Source organism: Periplaneta americana, chromosome 1, assembly GCF_040183065.1.
Source record: "Periplaneta americana isolate PAMFEO1 chromosome 1, P.americana_PAMFEO1_priV1, whole genome shotgun sequence".
In the NCBI taxonomy this organism is placed as follows: domain Eukaryota; kingdom Metazoa; phylum Arthropoda; class Insecta; order Blattodea; family Blattidae; genus Periplaneta; species Periplaneta americana.
The window spans coordinates 63,939,991-63,960,272 of record NC_091117.1 but is presented as its reverse complement, the minus strand read 5'-3'; the positions used below and the strand labels follow the sequence as shown (position 1 = coordinate 63,960,272).

The 20,282-nt window shown below is 35.2% G+C and overlaps 1 protein-coding gene across 4 annotated transcripts in view; it reads right to left on the bottom strand.

Annotated features, from left to right (window-relative positions):
• Exn (Ephexin) overlaps nucleotides 1-20,282 on the bottom strand; it is a 467,843-nt gene that overhangs the window by 374,774 nt on the left and 72,787 nt on the right. For all 4 annotated transcript variants that reach the window (XM_069821311.1, XM_069821340.1, XM_069821349.1 and 1 more), the window contains exon 2: nucleotides 3,267-3,303. The gene's annotated coding sequence lies outside the window, so the exon portion shown is untranslated. The remainder of the gene's footprint in view (nucleotides 1-3,266; nucleotides 3,304-20,282) is intronic.

Below are 20,282 nucleotides of genomic sequence, written 5' to 3'. Positions count from 1 at the left end.
CTATCGTAGCTCCCCAAGTGCATCATGATGCTGGGTGGGCACAGGTCTCATACACTGGCCGAAATTTCATGAGAAAATTTCTTCCCCCATGAGGACTCGAACCAGCGCGCATTCCGTAATGCGAGTCCTAGGCAGGACGCCACGGCGCGGGACTCTTATTTCATATCAAAAATTAATCGCAAGATCTGTGCTAAAATCCTTAAGCGGTTAAAACATGAAGGGATGGTAGTGGAGGACAGCGAATATTTTCTTAACAAGGTGGAACAAACACGACAGGCCTCCTTCTGCAGAGCGAACATCGGCAAATATCGAACTTCGCCATACTCGACAAACTTGAACCGAACATAGTGCACGACTCTAGTTCGAATCCCGCTATGACTTATTACCTGGTTTAGTTTTTCTCAGACATCCCCAATTGTAAGCGAATATAAGAAACTCCAATGGTGAATACCATGACTCCTCCCACTACCACGTGTTTCACTGATACTGCATTGTTAAATAACCGACAAAAAGAAAAGATAAAATCTGTGTGACGAAAGCTTTGTTCATATACAGGTGCATACAGTATATCTTGGAATATTCCACAAAACGAACCTAAGTGCCCTTTGGTGGAAAATTGTCATCTGACTGCACTTTTGCAAGAATTCACAAAGTGAGTGCTGTTATGTACAGATATTTTATAGTATTTCTCAATATTTGTTAACGCGTGTCATGTTATTTGATTAAAGAAACGTTCCTAGAACTGCACAGATGTTCAACCTACAGCGGAAAGCGAGTGTAATTACAAACACATTTCTGTTGTATTCAGAGGCAGGTGTCCGCTCGGTGCCTTTGTGTACAAATTAGCTGTGATGTATCCCCAGCACAAACTGAAGTCACGTGCACACATTCTCACCCAGCAGTAGTTGTATAGCGGCTCCTCACCACTGAGTTCCATGCCAGACATATTCTGTGATAGACAAAGTGACTCTGATTCAAGTTTGGTTTGGATTAGGCCTATTTCGCTTTACTCGTCCATTTCTATTTACTTCAGTTTCGTTTTCTTTTAATCTACTGTCTTCCAATAACCTATTCTAAAAAGTATGATATAAAATTATAATTAGCATAATTAAACTGATGGTTAAGCATAGAAATTCGATTATGTACAAATTATGACCAAAGATGTTCCATAAAATAAATCCATTTATGATGGAAAAATCCTTTAAAACATGCCCTGTAACCAAACATAATTAATTAAAAATTATTTTTGTTCTGTAAATGGCAGACTAGAAAAGAACGCGACGTTATTAAGTACAGCAGAACTGGACTCTTTTGGCCGGTGGACTCCACTGTTCACGCATGGGACTCTAATAGATATTGTAACAAACCTTTTTAATAAAACTATCTACTAATTGAAGGACTCGGGCGTAAAACATGGTAACTGACATTTTGGTCAAAAATGAGATATGTAGCATATAACATGATATCTTACATTCTGCATCTAATGCAGTAGCTAGTTTTCCAACATTTCAACAGATGACAGTAGTATACAGATTTTACTTTCCTGTTAACTATACAAACTGTTGCATGTATAAATTTTTACCGACCTAATAACTTCAAAACACTAAAACGTCACTTACCATGTTTCACTCTCGAACCCTTCAATTTATTCACTTAATCAAAAACATCTAATTTTTCAGTCAGTTTGAAATAATTTAATTAATAGACAACTGAATAAAAAACTGACAGTGGATTTGACGAAATCCTGGTGATTGCGTTTGTCTACATATGAATTAGGGTAATGGAATTAGAATAAATAAATAAACACAATTTGCTGTTTGAGATTTTCCCCAACCATAAGGCAAATGCCGAGTAATCTTTTGGCGAATCCTCGGGCCTCATATCATCTCACTACACCTCGCCAAAATATTGTAAAAGAAATTGTAAAATATTGTAGAAAATTACAAAATTGTAAAACTGTAAAAATTGTAATTGTAATATTGTAAAATTTTGACTTGTTCCACATCTTAAAGCTTCATTGCTCATGTAAGATCTATGGAACACAATAAATGAAATGAAATGAAATTTAAGTGTGATTAATGAACGAAATGAAGTTAATAAGCTGTGAAGAAGTCAGCCGTCTAATAATAATAATAATAATAATAATAATAATAATAATAATAATAATAATAGCAGTGGTGGTGGTGGTGGTGGTGGTGGTGATAGTAAAACAGAATGAACTATTAGAACTAGCAAAGAACTGTTTTTGTGCCACGGACAATTAACAATTAACTGGTATACGCTAATGTAATAAGTACATGAGAATATACCATAAATGCTGTTATTATTTATTCATCTGTGTGTGAGAAATGCCAATCATGCATTAACTTTCCATAGTTACGTATATATTGTGCATGCGTATGTTTCGCATCAATTTCAAAGTACAATTGAATAACAATATTTTTTTTAAATATGTTTCAACCCCCACATGGATTGTAATAAATTCTTCCAAGTATGTTATATATATATTTTGTATATATTGGGACTCCCCTTATGAGCCTTGTGTATAGGAATGGATTCGCTCACATTGTTGAGTTTATCGGAAATGGCGTAAGCATTTCCACGACACTCGAAGTCGAATTTCCGTTCCACAAAATCCTTTAGTTTTTTTCTATTGATGTAAGTCGAATATAGACGTTACGTGTGAAAATCCAATCAGTTTTCCGGTAATTGATTAATATAATTTAATTGATAGTGCACAAACATTAATAACATAGCATTATCGGAGAATATGAGTGTACACAGCAAACTTAAGCTCCCCGACTGATCGTTATACTTCCAAGCATCTTTTCCGCCGCCAAAAAAATAACGTTTGTGCTGTAAGCAAAGTAATACATATAAATGCATTACTTAAACCAAAATGAACAACCTAATCTGAATATACTTTGTGTCATGAGACCATCTTGTGATTGCAGAGAGAGCTTTGCAGACACTCTTATTCGTTTTATAAAAAGTAACAAGAGAATGTTAGTATTAGCTGAACAAGCTCGCCTAATTATCTTGATAACATCATGAGGACAAAGGGAGAATTGTATTTTTTTAAATAAATTAGCACAATAACATCACTGTTAAGTATTAATTTATTAAAAATCGACTCGAGTAGAATGTACATAATAATAATAATAATAATAATAATAATAATAATAATAATAATAATAGAAGAAGAAGAAGAAGAAGAAGAAGACGAAGAAGAAGAATATCTGAATGGATGTACTACTGTCACTTACGTTTGTGGTGTCAGGATGTTGACGTCACGATGGGTTTCTGGAAAATAAAGATAATAAAATCAGAAAATCCTGTAGAAACTGTTTAAGAGTACACAACGTTTTACCAGATACGTCACCAAAGAAAGGGAATTACTCATTTTTCGCTACAAAATCTTGAAGGTAAACCTTAAAATTCTGTTAACAAAAAAGTTTTACAGAAACTGTTAATCTCACCCAACCAATTAAAAAAAGTTCAGAAACTTTATAAAACTTAATTAAACCCAATTAGCAACAATGCATCAGTTATGTGGGTTAAATCATTCATATTAACCGTGCGAAGGTTACACAATCACCAATTTTTTATTGAAGGGTGGAAGGAATGTCTATTGTCTACTGGATAGTTTTGGAGACGAGCTTCGATTTTCTTAAAGGACTAATAATATGCATCTTACCCAATGTCATACGATGTTCAAATTATCCAATTACAAGAAACCTATTATGTGTAACACCAGAACCAGTGCCCAGTGTAGACTTACTGTACAGACCCAAGTGTTGCCAATCGTGTCCGAATTTCCCTAAACCCTTTAAGTGATCAATTACCAAATACTGCTTAACATCAATTAAGACAATTCAGTTTCGGAGTCAAAAGAAAATCGCTTGATCACCATATGTTTATTCATCAAAGAAATAAGATGCTGTCTACCTAAACGTAGTTTAATTTTTAGTCATATAGCTTGTGGCAGAATTATAGTAGCCGAATTGAAATTCAATCGAGTAACCATCTGCGAATGCTTAGTTATCTGTGCTAACACTTTCTTATATCGTAGTAATTTATAGTATAAGAGAGTAAGATTAGATTTTATGCGCAAGTGGAAAGTTTAGCGCCCGAGACGAGGCCGAGGGTGATAATTTCCACGAGCGAATAAAATCTGTTTACTGTCGTGTGCTATACAATATTTTATCCATTACTGGTATCTAAATTTAATTTTAAATTGTACGCCTTTTCCTTGTAATGTGTTCTTTGTGAAGAATTTATAAAAAATGAATGAACATAATTATTATGGATTGCAAATCTAGTCTTTCAGGTGAAGCTCCCTGTAAAGCAGATTTGAATAATTTCAAGGGAAAAATTGTTCCGGGGCCGGGTATCGATCCCGGGACCTCCGGTTGAACGTACCAGCGCTCTACCACTGAGCTACCCGGGAACTCCACCCGACACCGTCTCAACTTTTCCCTTTATATCCACACAACTCGCGTGGTCTGACAAAACTCCAGAGACCCACAACGAGTGCACACAATCTCAGTGTGACTTGGATTTGTGGTTTTCTGTTAACGAACACAGTAACGTATATATTATGTAATCTAGTCTTTCAGGTGAAGCTCCCTGTAAAGCAGATTTGAATAATTTCAAGGGAAAAATTGTTTCGGGGCCGGGTATCGATCCCGGGACCTCTGGTTGAACGTACCAGCGCTCTACCACTGAGCTACCCGGGAACTCTGGCGTTTCGTCAGCCCACGCGAGTTGTGTGGATATAAAGGGAAAAGTTGAGACGGTGTCGGGTGGAGTTCCCGGGTAGCTCAGTGGTAGAGCGCTGGTACGTTCAACCAGAGGTCCCGGGATCGATACCCGGCCCCGGAACAATTTTCCCTTGAAATTATTATGGATTGTATTGTTGCTAATGTGTTGGTTGTCATGGAGAGAGTGATTTAAAACAATTAATTTACTGCTATGAATGAAGACATTGTTTAGGTTGCTAAGGACGGCGAAAGAATGCCCAGTTTAGATACCAGTCATGGACAAAATCTGTTTTCTCACATTTTAATACCCCTAAGACATCCTCGATGAAATTGCGAATACATATTATAGAATATACGTAGGTTGCGAGCTGAATTCCGAGCACTGCTATCCTCAGATAGGCTTTCACGGCAGGCGTCAATAATATTGCTATTTTCCGGGCTAGAGGGCCGTGGTCCAAACGTTTCGTCTACTACTCCGGTGGACATCTTCAGCGGCTTGGTACACGTGAACGGAGAGATCCGACAGACCACGGCCCTCTAGCCCGGAAAATACCAATCCTACTGCTACCCTCATTTGTGGCAAGAAAAGCATTGCTATTTTCAGTCTATTTTCCTGCTGTATGAATAGAACATATTACCTAACTGACAATTGGCTGAATTCGCCGATACCCGACAGAGTCTTTATTTATTATTTTAACATTAAAACTGTAACATTGGTCGATGAAAGAGTAATGGAACGGAGAAAAATTCTCTCCGGCGCCGGGATTTGAACCCGGGTTTTCAGCTCTACGTGCTGATGCTTTATCCACTAAGTCACACCGGATACCACCCCGGCGTCGGACAGAATCGTCTCAGATTAAGCTCCAACTCTTGGGTTCCCTCTAGTGGCCGCCCTCTGCACTACGTCATAGATGCCTATGAACGTAGGACCAAAGTCCACACATGTGCTGAGGTGCACTCGTTATGAGTGACTAGTTGGCCGGAATCCGACGGAATAAGCGCCGTCTTAAATCCGTTCCATTACTCTTTCATCGTATGATGACGCAGAATATCTGCATGGAAATATCATATGTACTTCGGTACATTAAAATAATATATATGTAACATTGGTCGTCGCTTCCCTCTATTATTCAAGAATAAGGGCTCTCTCAAACCATCTCCAGATGTGCCGCTACGAATGGACTTCTGTTGACACAATGTTTACAATGTTTTGTATAAAATGTAGGTATTAAGTCGAAATAAGATAGATAGGCCTATGCCTGGGAAGAGCGAGTTTTTTTTTTAACGTTTCGTTGTTATTTGTTTATTCCCTTTTATGGCATTTTATCGTTTTGCACGTAGCTTAATTTTGGTATTGTAGCTGAAATTGAGAACTTTTGTAGCAGACTCGCTCGAGTTGACTTGGCAACGCTAACAGACTCATTTCGCATCGTGCTTCCTACATTAAGATGCATTAATTGTTTTTTTTTTTTTTCAAGAAAATTTCATTTTTCTTTTTTCATAATTTGGGTTATGGATTATATATTTTGTTAAAATGTTCTTCATATTTTTCCGCTCTTTACTTATGACTAGAGTCCTGCGTTTGGTTATCTGGTAGCAGCCCGCAACAATGTAGCTATGTATGGAGTATAGCTTGACGTCATCCAATGTTACTTAGTTCCGGTTTGCTATTCAGTAAACATACGAGAACAAAACACAACTAGGCAGTTGGAAATGAGTGCTACAATAGAATAATTTGGTAGTGAGCACGTCATTAGGGAAGAAGAACATGTATTTTATTAGAAAGAAGGGAAAATTTTTCATTTGAAACACTTAAAACGTTTAGTCATTGATTGTAATGTGTAAAGTCTCGTAAAGCACGCACTCATAATGTGTTTTATTTTAAGTTTGTGCTGAAATGTATATTTTTTCATTTGTTAATTCCAAACTTTATATATAAAAACTTGAACTAAGTTTAAAAATACCTTCGTTGACTAGTTTCGGCTTGGGAGCCATCTTCAGAACACGTGAAAGTCATATATATATATATATATATATATATATATATATATATATATATATATATATATATATGTTTTACTCCTAAGTGATATAGTGTTAAGAGTTATGTAATCCAGATGTATATCCAAAGTTTAATTAGATCTAAAATAACTAGATGCGTTTTATTTATTTGGTAGCCATGACGACTAAAAATTGTATGTGGCGCCTGAATTGTTTATTGAATTCAAAATCTTTTAAGACTTCGATTTCTTTTATGTCATTACGACTAATACATAATGTTAACAAAAGCGGTTGTAGGAAAAATTCGAATGTGCTTTTTAAATTAATATCGTTACATTTGTTATGCATTTCAAGATATTGTCTTAGATTGCTTCAGAGCGTCTCTAAGAGCGTGTGTTTGCATTGCATAGATATTTAATATTGCTTAATATATTTCAGTAAATGTATCTTTATCTTAGCTCAGATGGTTTCCTCATTGTACGTCTGGACGAAATGTGATGTAAAGAAAAAGGAAAAAAATCTGCATTGCAAAGAAGCTGAATTTAAAGATATACTTCATTATTGTTGTTATTAAACCCAAGTGGTATTCCTGTTGTTCACCGACTTACACACAGGTACACGAATAAACAGATATAGAGACATAGTACCGGTGCATGACAGACAACTCTCTGGTTCAATGAAGCGTGACCCGTTGGCATGCAACTACCGGTACCTCTCCATACGAATCTATATGATCGATGTACACCTAACTTGTATTCAAAGTAACCAAACGCAGGATTCTACTTATGACTAATATAGCTTTCTAGTTCAAGAAACGAAACCACGTTTGGTGGACCACACATTCGATGACTTTGTTGCCTGCGGAATGAAACCTATTTTTTCCCCCTAACGATTTCTATTAGAAGGTTGATTTCAATGAACGCAGATACACAATCGAGTTTCACCCCAGAGGTAAGGCCGTTACTTGCAAAGTGAATGAAAAGTTGAAACAATGGAAAGCGTCAGAAATTACAGCGTCATGCTTGATCTGTCTTTACGATTTCGAACGCTCGTGGCGACGGAACTCCCATCCCTGCACCCGATCATCATTTGAACAATAAACCTGTGATCTTCACGTGAGAGCGCCACCTTCCGGCAAGCATTGAAAGTATATCGCCCGCAGTTCCGATCCTCCCATATCCTTCCTTCTTATTTTTCCTCTCCGTCTTCTCTTATTTCTTATTATTCTCTTTTTTTCCTTCTTGTTCCTTTCTCTCCTTCCCCTTTCCGTTCATTTTACTCTTCTTTTTGCTCGCATTCTTTCACTATCTTATTCTCCTCTTTCCCCTTGTCTTCTTCGGCTCTTTCTCTCTGTATTTAATTGTTTTCTTATCCTTCCTTTCCTATAATTTTTTCTTCGCCTTTATCGTCTTCCTCTGCTTCAATCATATTTTTTCTGATTCTCCTATTCTTATTTTCCTATCTGTCTTTCGTTTCCTTTGTATAGTATTAGTATGTCATCTACGTATCTGTGCTATTATATGATGTTGTCTGCGTGTTTGTTGTTGTCTTTGTTCAATATGTACACAAACAACACAAACAAACAAATACAATCACACAGGCGTATACAAACTAAAATGTAACACCTGCAGCAACTTCTACAAAGGACAGACAGCAGATCATTTCAAACACGTTACAAAAAACACATCACAGCTATAACAGAATTACAAAACACTTCCACATATGCAGAACACATCACTAATGCTAACCACATCTACAGAGACATCAATACAGACACGGAAATTCTACACATCCAACCAAAAAGCCAGAAACTAAACACACTAGAACAATACGAAATATACAGACACATAAAAACACATCCAAATGAAATTTTCAACACACAACTTAATTTCAGAACACACACACTCATTACACTACACAAACACACCCCCACAGGAAACAAAACAAAAGTCGCCAAGACCAGTAACAACCAGTTCTGAAGATGGCCAATAGCAGTCCGAAACATGTTAACAAAGTAATATAAAATTTAACACGTGAAAGACACATAATACGTTTTCCGAAATAAAAATATTCACTGTGCTTCACTCATGCTTTAATCGCTTATAGCACATATTTTGCTATTAGTTTTTCATATGAAATAAGACGAAGTTTTTAGGGTACTATTCATAGACATTTCGCTAGCCCGCGCTACGAGCGTGCTAAACAGGATTCATATCATATCATATCATATATCATATCATATCATATCATATCATATCATATCATATATCATATCATATCATATCATATCATATCATATCATATCATATCATATCATATCGCTGACACTGGTTTGTGAGTACGAAAAACGTTAATTCGTTGATCATCCACCGAAAGCCCGCGCTAAGAATGTCTATGAATACGGCCCTAAATGTTTTAAACCTTGGCTTTTCTGAACCGACGTATGCGACGTGCAAGGTGCGAGGCCCGCCTCGCACAAATCCGGACTACACGACAGATTGTAAGTGGCAGACCTCGCATCTCGCAGCTATAGAAACCACTCACTATTTCTCGTGTAGTCCGGATTTGTGCGAGGCGGGCCATGCACTTCGAGCGTCGCATGCATCGGTTCAGAAAAACCAAGTCTTTAGTAGCCTCTCTCATGCTCGAACAATACAGGACACTAGTAACCATAACCATTGTGTTTCTGTTTAAAACAAATGCAGTATTGCATAGGGATACAAAAAAATGCATTTTTAGATAATAAAAAACTATGGGGTGTCATTTGAAAATCTTCTCTATGACGTCATAACTAGGTATAACTGCAAAAAATATTTCGTTTCCATAAAAGTATTTTCTAAATATAAGGTTTGACGTGTCCGTGCTTTTTCAAAAAATGCCTCTTCAATTTTAATTTCAATTGTGAGTACTTTCGAAAAACTCTGTATAAGCAACCTGTACAAGCAAGTATTCAATTGTCCATCGTTGTGGAGTAACGGTTAGCATGTCTGACCGTGAAAGAGCGGGCCTGGGTTCAAATCCTGGTTGAGATAAGTTACCTGGTTTACGTTTTTTCCGCAGTTTTCCCTCAATTTCGCTGGCATTTTCACCTTAATTTCACCCAGATGCTAGATAATCATCGCAGTTGATAAACCAATTAAAACACTGCAGGGCTACTTTTTAACTTCGCTCTAGAATATGGCATTAGGAAAGTTCAGGATAACACAGAGGGTTTGGTATTGAACGGGTTACATCAGCTTCTTGTCTATGCGGATGACGTGAATATATTAGGAGAAAATCCACAAACAATTAGGGAAAACACGGAAATTTTACTTGAAGCAAGTAAAGCGATAGGTTTGGAAGTAAATCCCGAAAAGACAAAGTATATGGTTATGTCTCGTGGCCATAATATTGTACGAAATGGAAATATAAAAATTGGAGATTTATCCTTCGAAGAGGTGGAAAAATTCCAATATCTTGGAGCAACAGTAACAAGTATAAATGACACTCGGGAGGAAATTAAACGCAGAATAAATATGAGAAATGCCTGTTATTATTCGGTTGAGAAGCTTTTGTGATCTAGTCTGCTGTCAAAAGATCTGAAAGTTAGAATTTATAAAACAATTATATTACCGGTTGTTCTGTATGGTTGTGAAACTTGGACTCTCACTTTGAGAGAGGAACTGAGATTAAGGGTGTTTGAGAATAAGGTTCTTAGGAAAATATTTGGGTATAATATAATACAATGTAGTATTGTTTCACTTATTCAGTCTACATGACATATCAAATACAAAGGTTAATGACACTTATTTATGTAAGTGATCATTATGTTCAATACAATTTAAAATTGGACAGCGAACGTTTTCGCCCTTCGGGCATTATCAGGCTTTACATGCAATATCTTATACATTTAGTCTCTGTTGTGAAATGAAATACAATAATAATTTAATAATAAAATGAAGGGCGAAAACGTTCGCTGTCCAATTTTAAATTGTATTGAACATAATGATCACTTACATAAATAAGTGTCATTAATATTTGTATTTGATATGTCATGTAGGCTGAATAAATGAAACAATATTATATTGTATTATATTATATCATAACATTGACTATCTGAATATTACAATATGCTTTCTAAGTTAAAATATTTGGGGCTAAGAGGGATGAAGTTACAGGAGAATGGAGAAAGTTACACAACGCAGAACTGCACGCATTGTATTCTTCATCTGACATAATTAGGAACATTAAATTCAGAAGTTTGAGATGGGCAGGGCATGTAGCACGTATGGGCGAATCCAGAAATGCATATAGAATGTTAGTTGGAACACCGGAGGGAAATAGACTTTTGGGGAGGCCGAGACGTAGATGGGAGGATAATATTAAAATGGATTTGAGGGAGGTGAGATATGATGGTAGGGAATGGATTAATCTTGCACAGGATAGGGACCGATGGCGGGCTTATGTGAGGGCTGCAATGAAACTTCGGGTTCCTTAAAAGCCAGTAAGTAAGTAAGGATTATATTAACTTCGTTTAGGTCAAAATAATATCGCTATGTACTTTGCATAAATGATCTTTTAATAATTATTATAGTACGATGAATGGAGTGGCTTTATCCTGTATTAATTCCTATAATCCCCGTTCAGGCTTGGCTGCAGTGAATGGAGAAGGAAGTGCAATTTGGATAACGAGGCTAGGCGCAAGGTCGGTGCAGACGGCCCGTCGCGTCGGCCCGTCGCGTCGGCCCGAGGCACACTTTCATTGCATGATCTCCCTCTATGCATCAGAACCTAATGCTTAGATCCCCGTGAACCGAGCAATCTCTTCCTACTGCTAATACAAAGACGTGAATGGGAGTCCATTAACTCCTAAACATGATTTCCCCAAGGACATGAAAAAATGTAGGTTGCAATTACAGAACTTCATAAATCGAGGAAAAGTGTTTTTAAAATGCGAACACGTGTGCATAGGTTTTAAAAGAGTCCTGCAATTATTTTCAGTCCTCGGTGAGAGGTAACCGGTACCTCGGAGGCTTTGAAGAAATTTTGATGACATTCAGTCGCGTTCTTATTCACAAAAGAAACACGATTCTGACAGTAGAGTGAGTGGTAAATATGAAGGCGCCCCAGGCAAGCATATGATCTGACATCTCAGTAGGCCAGTGCGTGTTACTTACGCACGTGCGCCATTAGGGGTCACGCTTTACCACTTCAAATGACACGCAGCCTGGTAAAATGTAAATATGACAGAAGAATGATAGCGACCGTAACTTCATTGCGACCATTGTATTCTAGGGATTACATAATAAAAACCACCCACTATTCTAAATTAATTACCTAAAAAGCATACTAATAACTAAAATTAAAAGCAACAAGGAGTTCACAGAATCCCGAAATTTGCGTGAAAACTCTTTATTTTGTTGTTTTGTATTTATTCAATGTTCTGAGAGGTGGTGGTACTATTAATCAAAGTAATAAAAAGGTCTATTAAACAGGAGTCATAAAAATCCTCGTTCATCAACAGCATAGGAGATGTTAAATGTAACTAATTTCTTTCTTGTTTAACTCGTACTCTGTAGTTGCATTCCTTATTTTAGCAAGCAGTATAACATCATGGCTAATCGTTGGTCAGTACACGAACTTCTTTTTGGAGCCTTTTAAAATCAATGGGATTCAACTTCTCCATCATTGAGGAAATCCTTAAGAGAATTTCTGAAGGATTCAATTCAAATTTTACAATTTCATCTCTATTTAAAGAAATATAATTTCATCTTCACTGTAATTTCCCTTTGAAATTTATTGTATGTATTTTCATTGTTTCGTTGTAAACTTCTGTATATTATTATTATTTGTTTTCTGGATCCATTGTGATTACGCTTATTGAAGGGCAGATGGTTTTATTCTATAAATCCGATATGCAATATATATTTACATTTAGAGATGAATATTAGACATGCAATAATTATGAATTAAAGCCACCGATGAGATCTAGGAGTTTGCGAACTGAAGTCATGTTTGAAGACTGCGTTCGAGCGTGGGTTCGAATTCCGCTTAGGCTGATTACATGAAACGTTTATGTTCGAGGATTAAATGGATAAAAGTTACGGAAGTCTCAGCAATTGATACCACTTGCTTAGCAACGACAATGAGTTACATCACACTATTCTGATGTCACTTGCTTAGCAACAGATCAGACTCTTATATTGTGTTTGCTAGAGGAATGTATTCGTATTTACACATTTCTTATTTCTCTTATATATCCGTACTAACGGTTCTCAAACGAATCAATTCATATGAAACACAGTAATTCCATTGTAAATAACTTACTTGTACAGATATATGATAGGCCTATATAGGCCTATCGCAGACAAATAATACAGAAAGACCTCCAACTCAATGTATACGTTAAAGAGACTATTGAAATTTATAAGCAAATATTAAAAGTCAGTGGCAGCAAAAATTTGAACTAAATCTCGTTACACAGACCGATCGGCATTACAGGCATCCATTATACCATTATTATTATTAATATTATTATTATTATTATTATTATTATTATTATTATTATTTTATTTTGTTTCCCCCCCATATTACTCCCCAAAGGAGAGCGTAATGATTTATCAGTTCAGAAAAAACATTTAACCACAATATGTATATCACATACTATGATTTTTGGTTTAACATATAGGCCTACCGTTCATATGTGTTGTAATGGTTGAACATTAAACTAAAAACCATTGACAACACATTTCTTCTACTACCCGATCTGATCACGACAACAGCTTGTATGTTTATTAGATTCAAATGTAAAAAAATCGCCAACATCTAATCACTGCCCAGCTGAACAAAAATGGTCAATATTGCTACTTTGTATCCGCCTGTAAATTCTTAATCGACCATAGAAAAAAAGATTGTTCAATAATAATTTCAGTGTTAAAAAGTTGGAAAACCCTGTAAATATTAATAGGTATTCATAATATCTTTTTAAAATTGTCAGACTGGTAACACATAACCAATTTTTCCCTATCATTCCCACCGGAACACAGCTAGCTTCTCTCCAGCCTCAATACGGCAGACTAAGGAACTTCTATGAAGTACACCTTGCATCATAAGAGTTAAACGCACCTGGTATATACAATACATAAATAAAGACGAATTCGTTATTAATAATACACCACATAAATTGCATTAAATTTATTTTACCTTCAATCATATTCACAAGTCTTACAAATTAACGAATGAAAGAGAGAGGGAAATGGAAGGAAAAACTTTAAAGGAACGCGAAAATACATTCTTGCAAGCGATTTGGGACTGTGAATATGTGAGTTCCAAGCCTGTTGGCCACTTGTCTCACTTCGGGTTTCGCTGCTCAACTGAAGAAGTTCTAGAAAATTTTGAAGGGGAAAACGAAAATGGACATAACTTATTAGCTACAACATACGGAAGACTCACAAACAAAAACCAATTCCTTAACAATCGAAATACTGTATCATAATAACACCCAAACTAAAACATAAACGTTTGACGCAATTACAGGGATCCTATGCATCCCCTGTCACTTTTAGCCTTCAGGTTTTCTACAAATGTAAGAAAAATGTCAGGTAGGCCCAAGGAGAATCCTCGCAAAAACCTCGCTAGATTATCTCGCATTTGATACAAAGTCCTTGAAAACTATTAAAAATGGACTTTAATTGATAATAAGTTCTACAGTAGAAGTTTTTTCGTACCACGTGATCTGATCATTAGAAATTCTCACTATTAGTGAATCTCTATTGCAAGTTTATAGTATTCCCAAGAGTGAAGACCGAACGGGTCAAAAGTTCATTCCTTGAAAGTCGATTAAGATAATGTTTGACAATATCTAACATAAATTTAGTTATGAACCCTGAAAGAAATTTCACCGTTACTTAGTTTAATAGTAACTACATAGAGGAAATACGAGCTTTCTCTCGTCAAACATGTCTAAAAGAAACCTGAGTATCTACATTGAAAACTTATTATTTATTGATTGTAAGCTAATGGGAAAGCAAAGCCAAGCAAATCCAGACACAAAGGAAAGTGATCTCTTGTTTAGAGACGATTCGTCTGTATTTCGGGTTAGATGTTACAAGTTCAGCATGTCAAGAAGTTAAGTTGCAACTTTAACCTTAAATTGCATCTCGGCATGAAATTACTTTATCTTGTACGGGAATCTCTGTGTTGTAGGATTAAATTGTTATTATAGAACTTACTTATTTTCCTGCAAGACCGACGTTCCTGAGTTCTCGATGTAACCTTGCATTTCGAAGCGTGTAAGCCATTTATTTCAGAAGGCCTTGAAATTCCTGTATGTTTTATTAAGAGACACCTGAGAGCAGCAAATACAGATATTTAATTATTTGTGGTTGTTGGATTGTGATGAAAATGTCAGGTTTTACAACCGTGACTTGAAATTTCATTTCTTCAGCGTTTCAAAACTACTTCATCTTCGTCATACAGACTGGAAGTGTTGTATTAGTATTTACTGTACTGCTACATACAATGCAAAATAAATACATATGACATACAGGATGAACCGTACGCAATGTTATTAATTTCTTGAGATTATTTTTTGAGATATTTCAAACAAAAAAATTTAATACAATTTTGCTACTTTTTGCTTCCTTTCCGAGAAAAGAATTGTTTCATATGAAAAGTTTCATAACATGTTTTGGGGAAACCGTTCATTTAATTCTCAATATGCTCAGTCAGTTTAAGAGAGCGTACAATAAATGATTGGAATAATTTTAGTTTTGTCCTTCAAATGTATAGAAATGTGTTCTCAACAAATGTAACTTTTCGATCTGCAAAGCAATGTTATAATGTCACACTTGTTCGGATCAAATTTCTGCACATTTAAAGGACAAAACAAATTCTTTCAATTATTTATTATAATAATGCACTGTCCTCTTAAATTGATTGAACATATTGGCAATTAAATCAATGGCTTTCCCAAAACATGTTATGAAATGTTTCTTATAAAACAATTTTTTCTCGAAAAGGAAACAAAAGCGAGCAAAATTGTATTAAACTTTTTTACTTGAAATATGTCAAACAATAACCCTCTGAAATTAATGACATTACTTACGGTGCACCCTGTATAATGGACCTGGCGTACATCCGACTGAGCAAGTTCGTGTTTCAAGAAAATAATATAACTTCGAGTTGATAAGTATATTGAAATTAAGAAAAAAGAAGGAAAAAAAAGGGACATGAATACTAAACAATTTGCTTAATTTTGTTCTTAAATTTATTATAATTAAAATTATCTAGGTCTGGATTTATTATCAATATGAAGTGCAGATTTTAACGGCATAATTCTTCGATAGAATGCGACAAAATATTCTAATGCTATATTCATTCATTAATTTAGTGTTCTCCCCAAGGACAGGTCTTTCCAATTTTCTGCCTTCCTCTTTGTTTCCTCATATGATCCATATATCTTAATGTCGTCTATCATATGATATCTTCTTCTACCCCGAACTCTTCTCCCGATCACCATTCCTTCCAGTCCATCCTTCAGTAGGCAGTTTCTTCTCAACCGGTGACCCTACCAATTCCTTTTCCTCTCCCTGATCAGTTTCAGCATCATTCTTTTTTCACCTACTCTTTCCAACACAGCTACATTTCTTTTTCTGTCTGTCCACTTCACACGTTCCATTCTTCTCCACATCTACAGTTCAAATGCTTCTAGTCACGTCTCTTTACTTCGTCGTAATGTCCTTATTTCTTCCCCATACAATGCCAAACGCCATACAAAGCACTTCACTAGTCTCTTCCTTAGTTCTTTTTTCCAGAGGTCCGCAGAAGATACTCTTTTTTCTATTAAAAGCTTCCTTGGCCATTGCTATCCTCCTTTTGACTTCCTGGCAACAGCTCATGTTACTGCTTATAGTACATCCAAATATCTGAAGCTGTCCACTTGCTCTACGCCTCATTTAGAATTCGTAAGTTTATCTTTTGTATTTTTCTTCCTATGACCATGCTCTTCGTCTTACTTACATTTCTCCTCGTCCCATATTGCTCACAGCTGTCATTTAGCTCCAGTAACATATCCTTTAGTATCATTTCCTGTTCTGCTAACAACGCTATATCAGCAAATCTTATGCACTTTATTCCTCTTCCTCCTACTATGACTAATGCCATATTAGTCCCAAATAATCGTGCAGTTCTGAGTTTTACTCTTATCACTAGAGAAACGTAAGGAATGATTTGAGGTGTATAGTTCCAAAAGTCGACATCTGCCATTTTTATGAAAAATGAGTTACGATCATTTCTTATATCTTTGGGTTGAAATACATTGGAAAAACACTATTTCATCCTCAAAAACTCGATATTTCTAACATAAATCAAGCTTTAAAATACGGAGTTTTTTCCAAAACCCGATTTATTCTGTTAAGGTATTGTTCCAAAACTCGACATAAGCAGTTTATTCCAAAGTCCGACATTTACACTTCCATTGTGTGAACTATGAAGGCAGTAACGTTCCAGAAGTCTACATCTTTGCTCAAGACAAAGAAAGTGTGTGATTTCTTTTAGAATATCATAATTCTTTAGTGCACGGAACTTACTGGGAAAATTGACAATGGAACTTTAGCTGAATAAGAATATGCTTCATTATATTGGTACTTCAGAGCTGTGCAGATTTTTACAACGTGTTAACGTGTTGTGTGAGCTTCTTATAGAAGTAAAATTTTCATAGAATCTCATACACAGATTTCGCCTTCAGAGCCTGGGTGTGGAAGAAGGAGAGTCGGTGATACAAAGAACTAGACAAAACACAGAAAAGGGATAGGAAGTTAAGTTTTATGCTAACTGTAATGTTTGTCTTTACAGTGATTGTGCGATGCTTGCCTGTATTTGATAATTTTTTGTACTGATTATTGGTCGCTACTCTCTCAGAACTCAAAACTTTACCCATAAACCAATGAAGTTTCCTAACTCAATGTGATATCAACCACTTTTACAAAGTGTTTTACAGCGTCCCCAATAAGTTGGTTCAAGATGAATTCATATTGAATACACAACAGCTGATTATCCTAAAACATATTTTGCTAATAAAACAATGAGACGTCAGAGGATGGGAGCAGGTCGTGTTCTACCAGTTTACCGAAAAACTTTCTTAAAAATCTTGCAAGTGTCAAAGAATTGGGTGGGACTTGTATTTAAGTGGCATTTAAAAATTGGACTTCCGCCAGTAAAAAAAGAAGAGAAGAGGATAGTTGTAGCAAGAAATGTGAAATAAATTGATATCCTATGAAAGACTTCATCGAACAATTAGGTGCAATGAGTCACTCCATTTCCTCCATACCAACGGATAGAATTTTTTATGGAATTGAGAAGGAGGCAAAGAAGATGAACATTATGAAATCCGAAGATTACTGTAATATCGTCAACCAATATAGACTGTCCAGTTTATGACTGGAAAACGAGAATACAAACTGTTTTGAAGCCACCAAATGGCTGGCATTTCAAACTAAAATTCTGTAAAAGAATCAAGATAAAGGAATAAAAAATGGATTTACGGTAAGGGGTGAACAAAACTATAGAAGAATTGTAAATTTGTACAAAGGATTTTGAAAAAGGGGAAAACGTGCTCTGGATGGAAAAATCACACTTGCACAAAAACACATGCATAATCTATAAGGAAGAACTAAGTAATGTTAACAAATTACTTAAAGAAATGTTTAAGATAACTGGAGAGACATGGAAACTTTGGAATATTGCAAGAATATTACAGACCGTATTTATAACGAGGATGAGGATGAAGAAAATTGACTATCTCTGAACCACAGGGAGAAGAGAAATTCAGGATTTAAAATGTACACTTAATGAAGGTTTAATATAATATTCTGATGATATATATAAATAAATGACAATTGTTTATTACATTCCATGGATTCAATAAAATTAATAGCTTTTTAGTATAAATTGTGGATTATTTATGGGAAATAATGTTATTAGAATTTCCAAAATCCGACATAAGTTCTGTTGTTAGTTCCAAAATCCGACATATGTTTTATTGTTAGTTCCAAAATCCGACATATGCAATAGTTAGTTCCAAAACACGACATTTTCATATTTAATAATCTAATAACTCTTACAAAAATACATACTTTTAGTTCAAACATGTAATTTTATCCTCAGCTTTACAATTAAAGACTATTACAAAAATTTCCTGCACATCTCAACACTGGAAATACTACAGATAGTTTTTTGGCTTTTTCTCTAAACCACTTAGAAAGCAAATGTCGGGTTCTGGAACTATATACCTCATTTATCCCTTTGCAGTTTTTCAATAAAGTAGACGGCTTCCTTGCAAATTAAATAAACAAATTTACACGTAGCGTTAGACCTATATTATTTTCCTATCATTAGGATGTCTGGAAACCTAATGGAGTAAGGACAGAACTTTGCTAGAGTGTGTGTATATTCGTATGTGAGCCGCCGACGCGCTGCTGCCAAACTACGCAGACTTTCAGCCTAATTTTTCTCCTGAATCTTGAGTAATACCTATTAGTACATAGATAATGAAACCTGTAAGTACTGTAATTCCAAAATTTTCTTTTATGGACACATTCACAGTGAAGGTCTAAAATCTCAAACCTCGGATGTTCCTTCCATTTACGGTCTCTATGTTGGCACTCTATAGCTGTTGGCTAAAACGAGATTGGGAGTTCGCTCTGTGTCCCGTGAGAGTGGAAGCATTGCAGATGATGACCCGTGCACATTGACAAATGTATGCTATTATTTTACTTGCCTGCAGGCAATCTGCATTAATCAGAAATAACAGACATTGAGACAGAGAAGACAATGATCATGAAATAAGCATTCGGTGAACTGAAATTAAAGCTCCCTGCACACCTTAAGGCTACTTAAAGGTCTTTAGACTGGTTTATGAAGCTACTTATCTTGTGTTTTATTTTTAACGCTTTTTATAAAATATTCCGGACTGAGTTTTATTTTTAGAGTTTTATATACGATGTTTTAGTTTGAAATTTATTTTAAAGACATTTGTGTTTTATTTTTATTTTAAGATCTTTTTTTAGATATTTTGCGCGAGTTTCTCTTTTAAACGTATTTATAAAATGTTTTAATTCAGGTTTCATTTTGAAGCTATTTTTTAAATGTTTTGAACTGATTTTTATTTTTAAAGGTGCTCATGGTAGCCTATGTTATGGACAAGTTTCTTATTTTAGATATAATTGAAGGAAGTAAAATATTGTATCATTTTTTAAACTATTTAAAATATTATTTAGAAATAGTTTATATTTTTAAGTATTTCAAGACATTCTGATTTTTGTTCCATTTTTTTAAATGATGTAAATATGATTTGGTCTATAATTTATTTTTACATATATTTACAAGATGTTTTAGTTCACGTTCTATTTTTAAAACTAATTGTAAGTCCTTCAAATACATTTACAAAATTGTTAATTGTGTATCATTTTAAAGCTAAGTACAAGATGATTTGGACCAATTTTTATTTTTAAACATAACATGTACAAAATAATTTGTTTT